Source organism: Loxodonta africana, chromosome X (assembly GCF_030014295.1).
Source record: "Loxodonta africana isolate mLoxAfr1 chromosome X, mLoxAfr1.hap2, whole genome shotgun sequence".
NCBI lineage: Eukaryota > Metazoa > Chordata > Mammalia > Proboscidea > Elephantidae > Loxodonta > Loxodonta africana.
In genome coordinates this window covers 26,014,525-26,027,220 of record NC_087369.1, presented here as the reverse complement: position 1 = coordinate 26,027,220, position 12,696 = coordinate 26,014,525, and the positions used below count along the sequence as shown (strand labels likewise).

Below are 12,696 nucleotides of genomic sequence, written 5' to 3'. Positions count from 1 at the left end.
GATTGTCAAGTATTTATAAAAACATGAGCTGAGAGGCTTGGCTTAGCTGAAAGCCTTAATTACCCTCTCAAAAAAATAGGCAGTTACTTTGACCAGGGGAAAGCACACCACCGATGGCAAAAGGCCATCTGAAGGCCATTGCTCTTCTTACTTTCCAAAACTGACTTATTAAAAAATTATCATAAGAATACTTATTGAATTCATTCATTTTTGTGTAACCCACAGCACCAGTCCTGTAATTTTCAACGAAACATTAGAAACCCCTCCCTACTTGTTCACTATAAAAATTATAACACCCCTGAGCAAAAGGTTATTTGGGGTGAGAAGTTAAGATAGAAAAAAGGAGCAGCTGTCTAATAGAGATGTGTCATTCAAAAAATGGCACATCTTACTTCCGAACATTCTTGATCATCTTTCTGGTAGTGAAAACACTGATCAACTTACTACCCACTCTCGTTATTTCTCACCTTTGCAACTTTTCCTAGTCCAATGGTTGGAGCCAGAGCTGCTAAACGAATACAGAGCACAGCTCAGGTGTATCTTCACTCCGCTGGTAGAAGGCCCTTCGCTGCTCTCTCCCACGCAGAGTAGAAGCCCCTCCCACATAGCAGGCCAGCTCTTTGGCAACTACCATTTCTAGCATGTCTATACCATCGATTCCAGCCAAACGGTAAACACTTGCTGTTTTCTGAAGAAGCCTCACCCTTGAAATGCCCTTCCCCCACCCCACCTCTACCTCACAAAGTCCTACCCATCCTTCAGAAACCTTCTCGCCTACCCTACACCAGGAACCCTGTCCTGATGCTCCAAATAAAAACCCCGCCTTCGTCTGGACCCCCAGTAACTGGGTGTACCTTTTCCGCAGCACTTAGTGCATTTCACCTGGTCTCATCTACTTCTGGACAACGAGCTTCTTGCAGCCACCGTCTGCATTACCACAACCGTTTTAATCTTTCTAACACCTAGCAGAGTGCATCGCAAACAGTGGGCTCCGACTGTACCAGGAAAGTGGTATACTGCGCAATCAACAGTACGTTATGGGATGGTACTCAATCTTAAAACTTTTCAAATAATTTAAATACCATGACAGGTACAGGAACAATAAATACTTCATTAGATTATGCTGTCCTTCAATTAAAAATAAAAAAACCTTTGTCTTTTTCTTAACCCTGAAAAACAGTAAATAGTATGAAACTCATTAAAGAGCAAACAGTATAAGGGGATTAATTAATAGTTTAAAAGAAGCTCGTCAACACAGCTGTTTCCAAATAAACGACAATAAAAAGACTCCACAATTTTATTCCTCCGCTTTGGTGTTGTGCAATCTGCACTTTTCTTCTATTGGACAAAAGAGTGATTAGAACTTCTTTGCCATCAAATTTCATTTTTATTTCTTTATTCAGATACTGGAGAAGACAATGATTGTTGGAAAACAAGCACACAGAGAGCACCCTAAGAGGCACTCATAACTTTAAAATTTCTTGATGTCCCATCTGCCTTGGTGAGGCGAGATGCCGATACGGAGTGAGCTACAAACGCAGTGGCCCAACACCCCCGGGCTCGGCGCCTGGGCAGCGGCAGCGACGGCCGCCTGCGGCAGCTCAGTTAAAATGCAGCGGAAACAGCAGTCAGTCACGGGGTTGCGGCAGGCAGGACAGGAAGGTGGCGCTGCCGCCGAGGACCTGGAGCCCAAACTCTCATCATGGCGGCGAGGGCAATGGCCGCTGTGGGGAACGAGCACGCCCCTCCGCGCGCACACGCCATCGCGCCGGGCTTCCCGGGCCCTTCACCGGCGCCGCTACCGCCCGCTCTCCGACCCCCCCTCACGGGCTGTAGCGGAATTTTCTCTCCCGACACCGCCTTCAAGATGGCGGCTCCCCCTCCCGGCAACCCCCTCAACCGTCCCCTGCAGCAGGCGCCGAGCCGCCGCCATCTTGTCCCCCGTCCCTCCCCCCCTCACCGATATTTACATAGCGAAAATCGGCCCGGCCGGCCTGCGGCCTTCACCTCACGCCTGCAGCCTTCGCCTCCTCACCAGGCCTCGACCCCGCGCAGTGCCCAGGGCCGGCCGTGGCGTCGACCCGGAGCCCCTCAGCCGCCTCACGGGCTACCGGGCGACCCTCCCCCAACCCCCGCCCGCTTACGGAACGCGCCTCCGCCACCGATCGGGGCAGCCGGGCTCCTCCCCGGGCCTAACTGCGGCCTCCTCGGGGCCTGCTCGGCGCCGCGCGCCACGCCGCCCGGCCTAGCGCGGGAAGGCGCCTTGCGGGCCGCCGACCAGGCCGGGACCAGGCCGCTGCGCGCGTGCTAGGCCCCGCCAGCGCCCGGGACTCACCGGACGGGCGTGCGGGCGGTCGGCGACGGTGGCGGGTGCTGCAGGCCGGCCTTTCTCTGGAGCACTGGGCCGGGCTCCGGCTGGTGGGGCGGGCGGAGGGAGGGAGGAGGGGCCGAGCTCGGAGCTGACAAAAAGCGGCCCAGCTCCCCGGCACGGGCCCGCCGTCAGCACGTCACGTCACTGCCCGGGAGAGAGACCCAGGAAAATGCGGAAGGGTAGAAGGGCCCCCTCCTCCGCCCGGTGGGTCCCCCTGGCGCCCCGGGTCGGCGCCGCTCACGCCCCGCGGCCGGGGTGTCCAGTGGTCTCGCTGCGGCGGGGTCTCCGGCGGCCGGAGTCTCCGTGACAGCGCCCCCCTTCTTTCCACCTCCTCCGCGCTCCCGCCCGCCGCCACACACGCGCCGCTGCCGCCGCCGCCGCCGCCTCGGCCGTAAACCCCACGCGGGGCCGACCCGCGGAGAGGCAAGCGGCCCGCACCCGGCCGGCCGCCCCCCACCATCTCCCGAGGGCCGCGGCCGCCCCCGGGGGCCTCCCGGGAGACCTACCGCCTCTCCGCGCCGGTCCCGGCAGAGGCGCCAGCTCGAGTTGTTTGCAGGCCCTCAGACCCCCACCCGCAATAAATGTTTTTCTTCATCCCGGTGACTGGGAAGAAAGACAAATTTAGCAACCCCTCTGTCCCCTGCCTTTGCTTTAAAAAAAAAAAAAAAAAAAAATCTTTGAAATAAAATAAAAATGGGCTTGCCAGTCCAAATGGGTGTGTGGGCAAGAGGGGGAGAAGGGTTTTTTCCGAGAGCAACTGCCAAACCGTTTAATTTTTTAAATTAAGCATTCAGAGAAGCTAATTGATTTTATTAGTTTGCGAATGAAATGAGGGAAGTGTTACATTTTGAAAATGGTTGCGCACATTGCAATGACCAGAAATTTTTAATGTGTATTTTCTGTGTATGCATCAATGCATTTCAGACTTTGGGAACGTATGAAATGTAAGTCTTGTGTAATTGTTTCGTAAATAGTTTTCCACATTCTTTAATACATATATAGGGTAGCAGAATTGGGTATATGTTTTTTACAAACTGCTTAAACAAGCCTTTTAAAGTTGAAAAAGACTTGGGAAAGAAGGGAAATTTTTGATTAAACAAACAGCATTTATCAACTCAAAAAATGTGTATTTTGCATTTTCATTGGTTTAAATTTTTATGCTCTTTCCATACTGAACTTGGGACCCAAACTCTGTTTGAAAGTTACTGGTAAAAAGTTAATTAGTGTGGTCTTAACTCTACATCAATCCAGAATTTGAGATGCTATACTTCAATACAGCACTAAATGTTAAAGACCTTTTAAACAGTAAAGGACACGAAAACTATAAAGTAACTAGCATACCGGTGTAAAATCTCTTTAAATATAGAGGCCATGTATTATAGTTTCCTCTCATAACTCTTAACTCCCAGAATGCAAGTTGTCGCTTTTCTCAGGCATTTTGCAATCATGAAAGGCTTTCAAAAAGGAAAAGTAAAGGTTCAGTTAAGAAATCTCTGAGAATGTACTAGATAGTAATTTTCTTTAAGGCGATAGCTTTTTTGTTTTGTTTTTTTAAAACACCTTATTAAGATATGACCCACATACCATACAGCGTACCCATTTACAGTATATAATTCACTGGTTTTTAGCATATTTATAAAGCTTTAAAACAATCACCACAATGAATTTTAGAACATTTGGGACCTTCTAGAATTTTACATTTTGGTTATTGTGCTTTTAAACTCCAGAATTCCCATTTAGTTTTTATTATTATTATTATTATTTCTGTGTCTTCCTGGATATTTTCTATTTGATTAAATATTTTCATTGTGTCTTCCTTTAATTCTTTAGGTGTGGTTTCTTCTAGAGCTGCAGTATGGATGACTTGCAGGTGGGGTAAGGATGAGAAACGCTTGTGGTCTGTCATTCCTGGGGAGAAAACATAGCCATAAATTGGAGGATAGGTGGAAAGGAAGCCCCCCATCTTCTTCACCACACCCTCAAGGCTTCAGCTTTGATTGTTTTTCAAGTGATTATATTTCATTTCAAAAATGGTAAATGACAACATGTCTTTATGGTTTCTAGAAAATTCTGTCAGGCTGATACAGACTGTATTCACAGAAAGGTAAATAAAACTAAGCAATATTTTTTTAAGTAAAAAATATAAGAAATAGCTTGTGTACCCACATTAATATACTTTCAAAAATTGATAACCTGTGTTTAAAAGTACTTTCCAAAGGCCTTCGTTTAATGCTGTGGTATGTCAAGAATGAGGTCTGAAACATCACCCATCCAACTTAAGCAGCATGTTCAGAACACAAAAACCTAATGTCAGCATTCTTGTTAGTTATTCCATAATTACCATCAAATACTTGTAAGTCCACCAGTAGAGATCACTTAAGAAAAGAGTGTTGAAGGAGCATAAAGGAAAAAGATGTTTCTTCAATTTAAAAGGTCAGAAGTAGTTTAGGTATTGACACTTTGAAGTAGCCCTTTGTCATTACTTTTTATGCATGAAAAGAGTGTTAACTTTGGCAGGAAACAAGGAAAAGATGGCCTAGTAGTTATATTAGATGACTCTTTATTAATGTCCAAGAAAAATTATAGATGATTATACAGATGAAGTCAACAATATTTTTATGAGTTTACAAAAAAGAGAAAGTAATTTGTACTTCAAATCCATTTATGAAAGGCTGTAAAGAACAGTATATAATAATCATTTTACTGGAGGTACACTTACTGTTATAAAATAGCCATAATAAAGTGAAGACACAAAATACGAATAGCACAGACCAAAAATGGTTTGATATAATAAAATACAAGATACAATTTATGAAAATAGCCACAATAAGACCTTGAGTACACCTAAGATCACTAAAAGCATTTGGTAATCAAGCACTGGATGATTATGCACCTGACATCTCGAACACAAAGTGCTTCCTCCACCCAATCTTGTCTTGATACTTTTGACCATTGTATTGGTATTAGGGGCCTATAGAATTCTGGGCACAGAGCCTAACAAAGATGTGGTGCTTGCCCTTGGGGAACTCCAAATGAGGAGGCTGTGTATGGCAGAGTAAAAACATTCTAAAGTGCTTTCATTTTCTCACTTAAATAAACACATAATAAAGGGAAAATTTATTTAGGGAGATTGAGAGCAGAACATTTCAAAAGCATATGCTGTGAACAGAAAATAGCTGATTCCTAAGCAGTCAAAGGAATTTTGATTATGTGCTAAGATTTATTTGTTCCTTCAGAGCTGTTAATGTATATCAGAGAGTTAAAAGCATCGACTCAAGGTCTTGACAGTGTTTTAATAACTAAAAATCCCTGACATGTTTATAGGCCCTTGAGCCAGAAACAATACAAAGCCTTTCAATCTTTTTTCCAGAGAAAGATTACTCAGAAAAGAAGCTGTTGATTTTCACTTCCTATCATAGACTGATGGGAATCCAAATTGGAGGCAATAACTTATTAGCTTATGAGAAAATATAGACCTTCTTGGATAAAATTGTGATAATTCATTATTTTATATCTGAAAGGTTGGAAAATATTTACCTTCCCCTAGAAAGGCCCTAGAAGTTTTAATGAACTAAGGATGTTCTATAAAAATAAACCTTTTATCTTATACTTGACACTTGATACTTAAATGATCTTAACATGAACAAGCTGTGTAATCTGTCGGGAATTCAGTTGGTTATAATTAATGTCAAAGAAGAGTTTTTAATCTGAGTCTTTAAGTCACACACCCTCCCCAAGGAAAATAATGACTGACAAGTGATTTTCAAGCAGTTTTTCACACGAGTCATTAATTGAATAAGACATTATTTAATTCCCGAAAATCACCAGTTGCTCATAGATTGTATACCTGTAAATAAACTCACACCACTAAACAAGTGAAAAATCAATATATAAGGCCTCAAAACGATGACCAGTAGCAATGAGCACGCTGGTGCCCAGATTGGGTCCACTATATACAATTTTCCACTGAAAGGAACCAGGGTTCACTGGAGAGATGGCTGATTTCTGGGCTGTATCTGGAACGTCAAAAATGAGCCACAAAAATCTCTTCATACCATAAAGAACAGAAAATATCAAAGCTTACTAGGAATGTGGCAAAAGGTCTCAGGAGTCAGTTTGAAGAGGTTCCAGCTGGCTGAAAATGAAAAAATTTGAATGTGGAAAGAATAATAATTTACTATGGACTGAAACACACCAAATAGGTTCAAATTCATTTACTTTTCCTTGATAACAAGTACAGTCCTGAATATCTAAAAAAAAAAAAAAAAAAAACATTATTAGCTACACAATTTTTCTCATCTGGGAATTATCTTGGATTAAATTACTCCTGTTTTTCTGCGGAGTTGTCTTTTTTCTTATTCACTTGTGGAAATATTTAATACATTCTGAATATTAATCCTTTGCTTGTTATATGTGTTACAAATATGTAGTCCGCTGCTTGTCTTTTAATTCACTTAGTCTAAGGCAGTTTTTCAAATTGCAAGTCATGAAGTTAAGAAGTTAATTAGAATCACCTGGGGAACTTTTACAACATGGCACTGCACGGGCAGGCCCCACTTTCAGAGATTCTGATTTTATTTGTTTGGGTGGGACTCCGGCATTGGTATATTTTTAAAAAAAACTCCTCTGGGGATATTAATGTATATCAAAGTTGACAACCATGAATTTGGTGTGTTACAACTAGAATTGTCTAAAAGCGGAATAGAAAATAGAGTACATTGCAAGTAGTAAATTTTATAAAGTTGTTTATTTCATATATATGGAGATGTAAGATGGACTAAAAAGAAAGGCCTAGTGATCTACTTTTGAAAATTAGTCAATGAAAACCTTAGGATAACAACAGAACACTGTCCTGGGGAAGAACTGCTCCCTCAAAGTAGAGTCGACATTAATGAAGCAAATGGAGTAAAACCATAGGGACCTTCATTTAGTGATGTGGCATAACTCAGAGTGAGAAGTAACAGCTGCAAACATCCTTTAGTAATTGGAACAGGGAACATACAAAGTATGAATCAAGGAAAACTGGAAGTTGTCAAAAATGAAATGCTTGAATATCAGTATCCTAGGGGTTTTAGGGGTTAGTGAGTTGAAATGGACTGGTATTGGCCATTTTGAATACGACAGTCATATGGTCTACTATGCCAGGAATGACGAATTGAAGAGGAACAGTGTCACATTCATCATCAAGAAGAACATTTCAAGATCTATCCTCAAGTAGAATGCTGTCAGTGACAGGATAATATCCATATGCCCTCAAGGAAGACCAGTTAATACAACTATTATTCAAATTTACACACCAACCACTAACGTCAAAGATGAAGAAATTGAAGATTTTTACAAACTTCTGCAGTCTGAAATTGATCAAACATGCAATCAAGATGCATTGATAATTACTGGTGATTAGAATGCAAAAGTTGGAAATAAAAAAGAAGGATCAGTAGTTGGAAAATGTGGCCTTGGTAATAGAAAACACACCAGAGATCGAACAATAGAACTTTGCAAGACCACTGACTTATTGGTTGCAAATACCTTTTTTCAACAACATAAATGGTGACTATACATGTGAACCTTGCTGAATGGATTACACAGGAATCAAATCAAAAGAGACGATGGAAAAGCTCAATATCATCAGTCAGAACAAGCCCAGGGGCCAACTACGGGAGAGACCATCAATTGCTCATATGCAAGTTCAAGTTGAAACTGAAGAAAATTAGAAGGAGTCCATGAGAGCCAAAGTACAACCTTGAGTGTATCCCACCTCAATTTAGAGGCCATCTCAAGAATACATTTGATGCAATGAACACTAATGACTGAAGACCAGACGAGTTGTGGAATGATATCAAGGACATCATACATGAAGAAAGCAAAAGGTCATTAAAAAGACGGGAAAGAAAGAAAAGACCAAAATGGATGTCAGAAGAGACTCTGAAACTTGCTCTTGAATGTAAAGAAGTAGCTAAAGCAAAAGGAAGAAATGAAGTAAAAGAGCTGAACAGAAGATTTCAAAGGGCAGCTCAAAAGACAAAGTAAATATTATAATGAAATGTGCAAAGACCTGGCATTAGAAAATCAAAAGGGAAGAACATGCTTAACATTCGTCAAGCTGAAAGAACTGAAGAAAAAATTCAAGCCTCGAATTGCATTACTGAAGAATGCTATGGGCAAAAAAATTGAACGTTACAGGAATTATCAAAGATGATGAAAGAAATACACAAAGCCGCTGTACCGAAAAGAAATGGTAGACATTCAGCCATTTCAGGAGGTCACATATGATCAAGAACTGCTGGTACGAAAGGAAGAAGTTCAAACTGCACTGAAGGCATTGGTGAAAAACAAGCCTCCAGGAATTGACAGAATACCAATTGAGATGCTTCAGTAAATGGATGCAATACTGAAAGCACTCACCATCTATGTCAAGAAACTTGGAAGACAGCTACCTGGCCAACCAACTGGAAGAGATCCATATTTGTGCCCATTCCAAAGAAAGGTAATCCAACAGAATGTGAAAATTATTGAACAATATCATTTAATATCACCTGCTAGCAAAATTTTGCTGAAGATAGTTCAAAAACTACTGTAGCCAACATCAACAGGGAACTGTCAAAAGTTCAAGCCAGATTCAGAAGAGGACATGGAATGAGGGATATCATTGCTGATGTCAGATGATGGATCTTGAGTAAAGCAGAGAATACCAGAAAGATGTTTACCCGTGTTTTATCAACTACGCAAAGGCATTCGACTGTGTAGATCATAATAAATTATGAATAACATTATGAAGAATGGGAGTTGCAGAACACGTAATTGTGCTCATGCAGAATCTGTACATAGATTAAGAGGTAGTTGTTTGAATAGAGCAAAGGGATACTGCATAGTTCAGGATCAGAAAAGGTGTGCAGCAGGGTTGTATCTTTTCACCTTACTTATTCAATCTGTATGCTGAACAAATAATCTGAGAAGCCACGCTATATAAAGAACACGGCATCAGTGTTGGAGGAAGACTCATAACAGCCCTCGATATGCAGATGACACAATCTTGATTGCTGAAAATGAAGATGACTTGATGAATCATCTTGCTTACGATGAAGGTCAGAGACCACAGCCTTCAGTATGGATTACACCTGAACATAAAAAAACCCACCCAGCACTGTCGAGTTGACTCCTAACCTGAACATAAACAAATAGCAAACAAAAATTCTCAAACTGGACCAATAAACAACATCATGATAAATGGAGAAAAAATTGAAGTTATCAAGAATTTCATTCTACTTGGATCAACAATCAACATCCATGGAAGCAGCAGTCAAGAAATCAAATGACGTATTAGACAAATCTGCTGCAAGTTCTTGAGTACACTTGGGGTCACCATGAGTCAGAGTCAACTGACAGCAATGGTTTTTTACTAGGCTAAAGGTTGGTGGTGTGAAACCACCCAGCAACACCAAGGAAGAAAATCCTGGCAATCTGCTTCCATAAAGATTATAACAAAGAAAACACTATGGAGCAGTTCTACTCTGTAACGCATGGGGTTGGCATGAGTTGGAATCGACTTGATGGCAATGAGTTTGGTTTTTTTTGGTTCTTTATAAGTCTTTATTTTGTTAGGTCAAGTTCCTCCCCACCCCCAACTTACATTCTCCTTTTTTAGAATTGTCTTGGCTCCTCTTGGAAATTTCCATGTAAATAAAAAAAGTTCATCAAATTTTACAAAACATCCTGATAGTATTTTTTAAGCTACATTGAATTTATAGTTTACTAGGATAGAACTGGTGTCTTTATTGAGTCTTTCTGCCATAAATATGATATACCTGAAACAGTAACAGTTGCTGTCGAGTTGATTCTGACCCATGATGACCTCATGTGTGTCAAAGTAGAACAGTGCTCCATATGGTTTTCAATGGCTGATTTTTCAGAAGTAGATTGCCAGGCTTTTCTTCCAAGGTGCTTCTGGGTGGGCTCAAAAATCCAACCTTTTTTTTTTCTTTGTCTTTTTTTAATTGTACTTCAGGTGAAGGTTTACAGAGCAAACTAGTTTCTCATTAAACAATACACATACGGTTTTGTGACATTGGTTGCCAACCCCATGACATGTCAACACTCTCCCTTTCTCTACTTTGGGTTCCTCGTTACCAGCTTTCCTGTCCCATCCTGCCTTCTCGTCCTTACCCCTGACCTGGTGTGCCCATTTAGTCTCATTTTATTTTATGGGCCTGTCTAATCTTTGGCTAAAAGGTGAACCTCAGGAGTGACTTCAGTACTGAGTTCAAAGGGTGTCCAGGGGCCATACTCTTGGTGTTTCTCCAGTCTCTGTCAGACCAGTAAGTCTGGTCTTTTTTTTTATCAGTTAAATTTTATTCAACATTTTTCTCCAGCTCTGTCCAGGACCCTCTATTGTGATGCCTGTCAGAGCACTTGGTGGTGGTAGCCGGCACCATCTAATCCTGGACTCAGTCTGGTGGAGGCTGTGGTAGTTGTGGTCCATTAGTCCTTTTGGTTAGCAGCCAAGCACGTTAACCGTTTGCACAACCCAGGAACTCCGAATATGATATACCTCTTCATTAATTCTTTTTTTTTCCTAATATATCTTTCAATTATGCTTTGTGGTTTTCTTCAGAAAAGTCACCAACATGCTTTGTTAGATTTTTTTACTAGGTGCCTTATAATTTTTATTATGAGTGAGGGTCTTATTTCTATAGTATTTTCTAATAGTACTGACGTATAGGAACAATACAGGTCTATAATCCCTTATCCAAAACCCTTAGGGCAAGATGTTTCCAAATTCAGTATGTTTTTAATTTTGGAGAGAAATACAGTGTATTTATTATATATTATGTAATACTGTCAAAGTCTGAGGCAGCACCCTGGAATCAAATACATTAATATTTCTACAATATTAACACAGTAAATAGACCCAGATAGGGTTTTGATGCCAAAGAAGTATTGACACCAAACATGGAAAGAAAAAAAAAACTTTGGTTTTCAGTTTTTTTTATTTTAGAATTATAATTAAGGCATCATAAGCGTGTATTAGTTGCTGCTGTATCCTGCAGCCTTACTGATTTCTCTTATTAGTTGAAAACTTTGTACATTCCCTTCATTTTTATGAAGACATATACCCTGCAAATAATGACAAGTTCAACTCTTTCTTTTAAATCTTTTTTGTTTTTGTTTGTATGTTGATTTTTTGGTTGGTAGGTTTGATTGCGCTGGCCAGGACAATGTTGAATGAAAGTGATGATGTGGGCATCCTTGATTTGTTTCTGACTTTAATGGGATACTTCTAAAGTTTTGGAAACCCTTGTGGCGAAGTGGTTTAGCCCATTGTTGTAGCCACTGTGTCAATTCATCTCGTAGAGGGTCTTCCTCTTTTTTTTTTTTTTTCTATTTTACCAAGCATGATGTCCTTCTCCAGGGACTGGTCCCTCCTGATAACATGTCCAAAGTGCCTGAGACAAAGTCTCGCCATCCTTGCTTCTAAGGAGCATTCTGGCTGTACTTTTTCCAAGACAGATTTGTTCCTTCTTCTGGCAGTTCATAGTATATTCCATATTCTTCCTAATGCCATAATCCAAAGGCATCAATTCTTCTTCCATCTTCCTTATTCATAGTCCAGCTTTCACATGCATATGAGGCAATTGAAAATACCATGGCTTGAGTCAGGCGCACCTTAGTCCTCAAAATGACATCTTTGCTTTTTAACACCTTAAAGAGGTCTTTTGCAGCAGATTTTCCCAATGTGATACATTGTTTGATTTCTTGACTGCTGCTTCCATGGGCATTGATTGTGGATCCAAGTAAAAAACGAAATCCTTGACAACTTCAATCTTTTCTCCACTTATCGTGATGCTGCTTATTGGTCCAGTTGTAAGGATTTTTGTTTTCTTTATGTTGAGTTGTAATCCATACTGAAGGCTATAGTCTTTAATCTTCATCAATAAGTGCTTCAAGTCCTCTTAGCTTTCAGCAAAGAAGGCAGTGTCGTCTGCATATCGAGGGTTGTTAATGAGTCTTCCTCCAATCCTAATGCCGCATTCTTCTTCTTATAGTCCAGCTCCTCGGATTATTTGCTGACCATACAGATTGAATAAGTATGGTGAAAGGATCCAACCCTGATAAACAACTTTCCTGATTTTAAACTACACGGTATCCCCTTGCTCTGTTCAAAAGACTGCCTCTTAGTCCGTGTACAGTTTCCTCATGAGCACAATTAAGTGTCTGGAATTCTCATTCTTCTCAATAGTATCCATAATTTGTTATGATCCACACAGTTGAATGCATTTGCATAGTCAATAAACACAGGTAAACATCTTTCTGGTATTCTCTGCTTT

General features: G+C 41.0%; 1 protein-coding gene and 1 long non-coding RNA gene across 3 annotated transcripts in view; one reads left to right on the top strand and one right to left on the bottom strand.

Annotated features, from left to right (window-relative positions):
- ZFX (zinc finger protein X-linked) overlaps nt 1–2,461 on the bottom strand; it is a 68,900-nt gene extending 66,439 nt beyond the window's left edge. For both annotated transcript variants that reach the window (XM_010595734.3, XM_023555145.2), the window contains exon 1: nt 2,336–2,461. The gene's annotated coding sequence lies outside the window, so the exon portion shown is untranslated. The remainder of the gene's footprint in view (nt 1–2,335) is intronic.
- Nucleotides 2,415–8,838, top strand: LOC135228885 (uncharacterized). The gene is made up of 2 exons (XR_010319745.1): nt 2,415–2,575; nt 4,202–8,838. It is a non-coding gene; the product is annotated as an uncharacterized LOC135228885 (long non-coding RNA).
- The last annotated feature ends 3,858 nt before the right edge of the window (nt 8,839–12,696 follow it).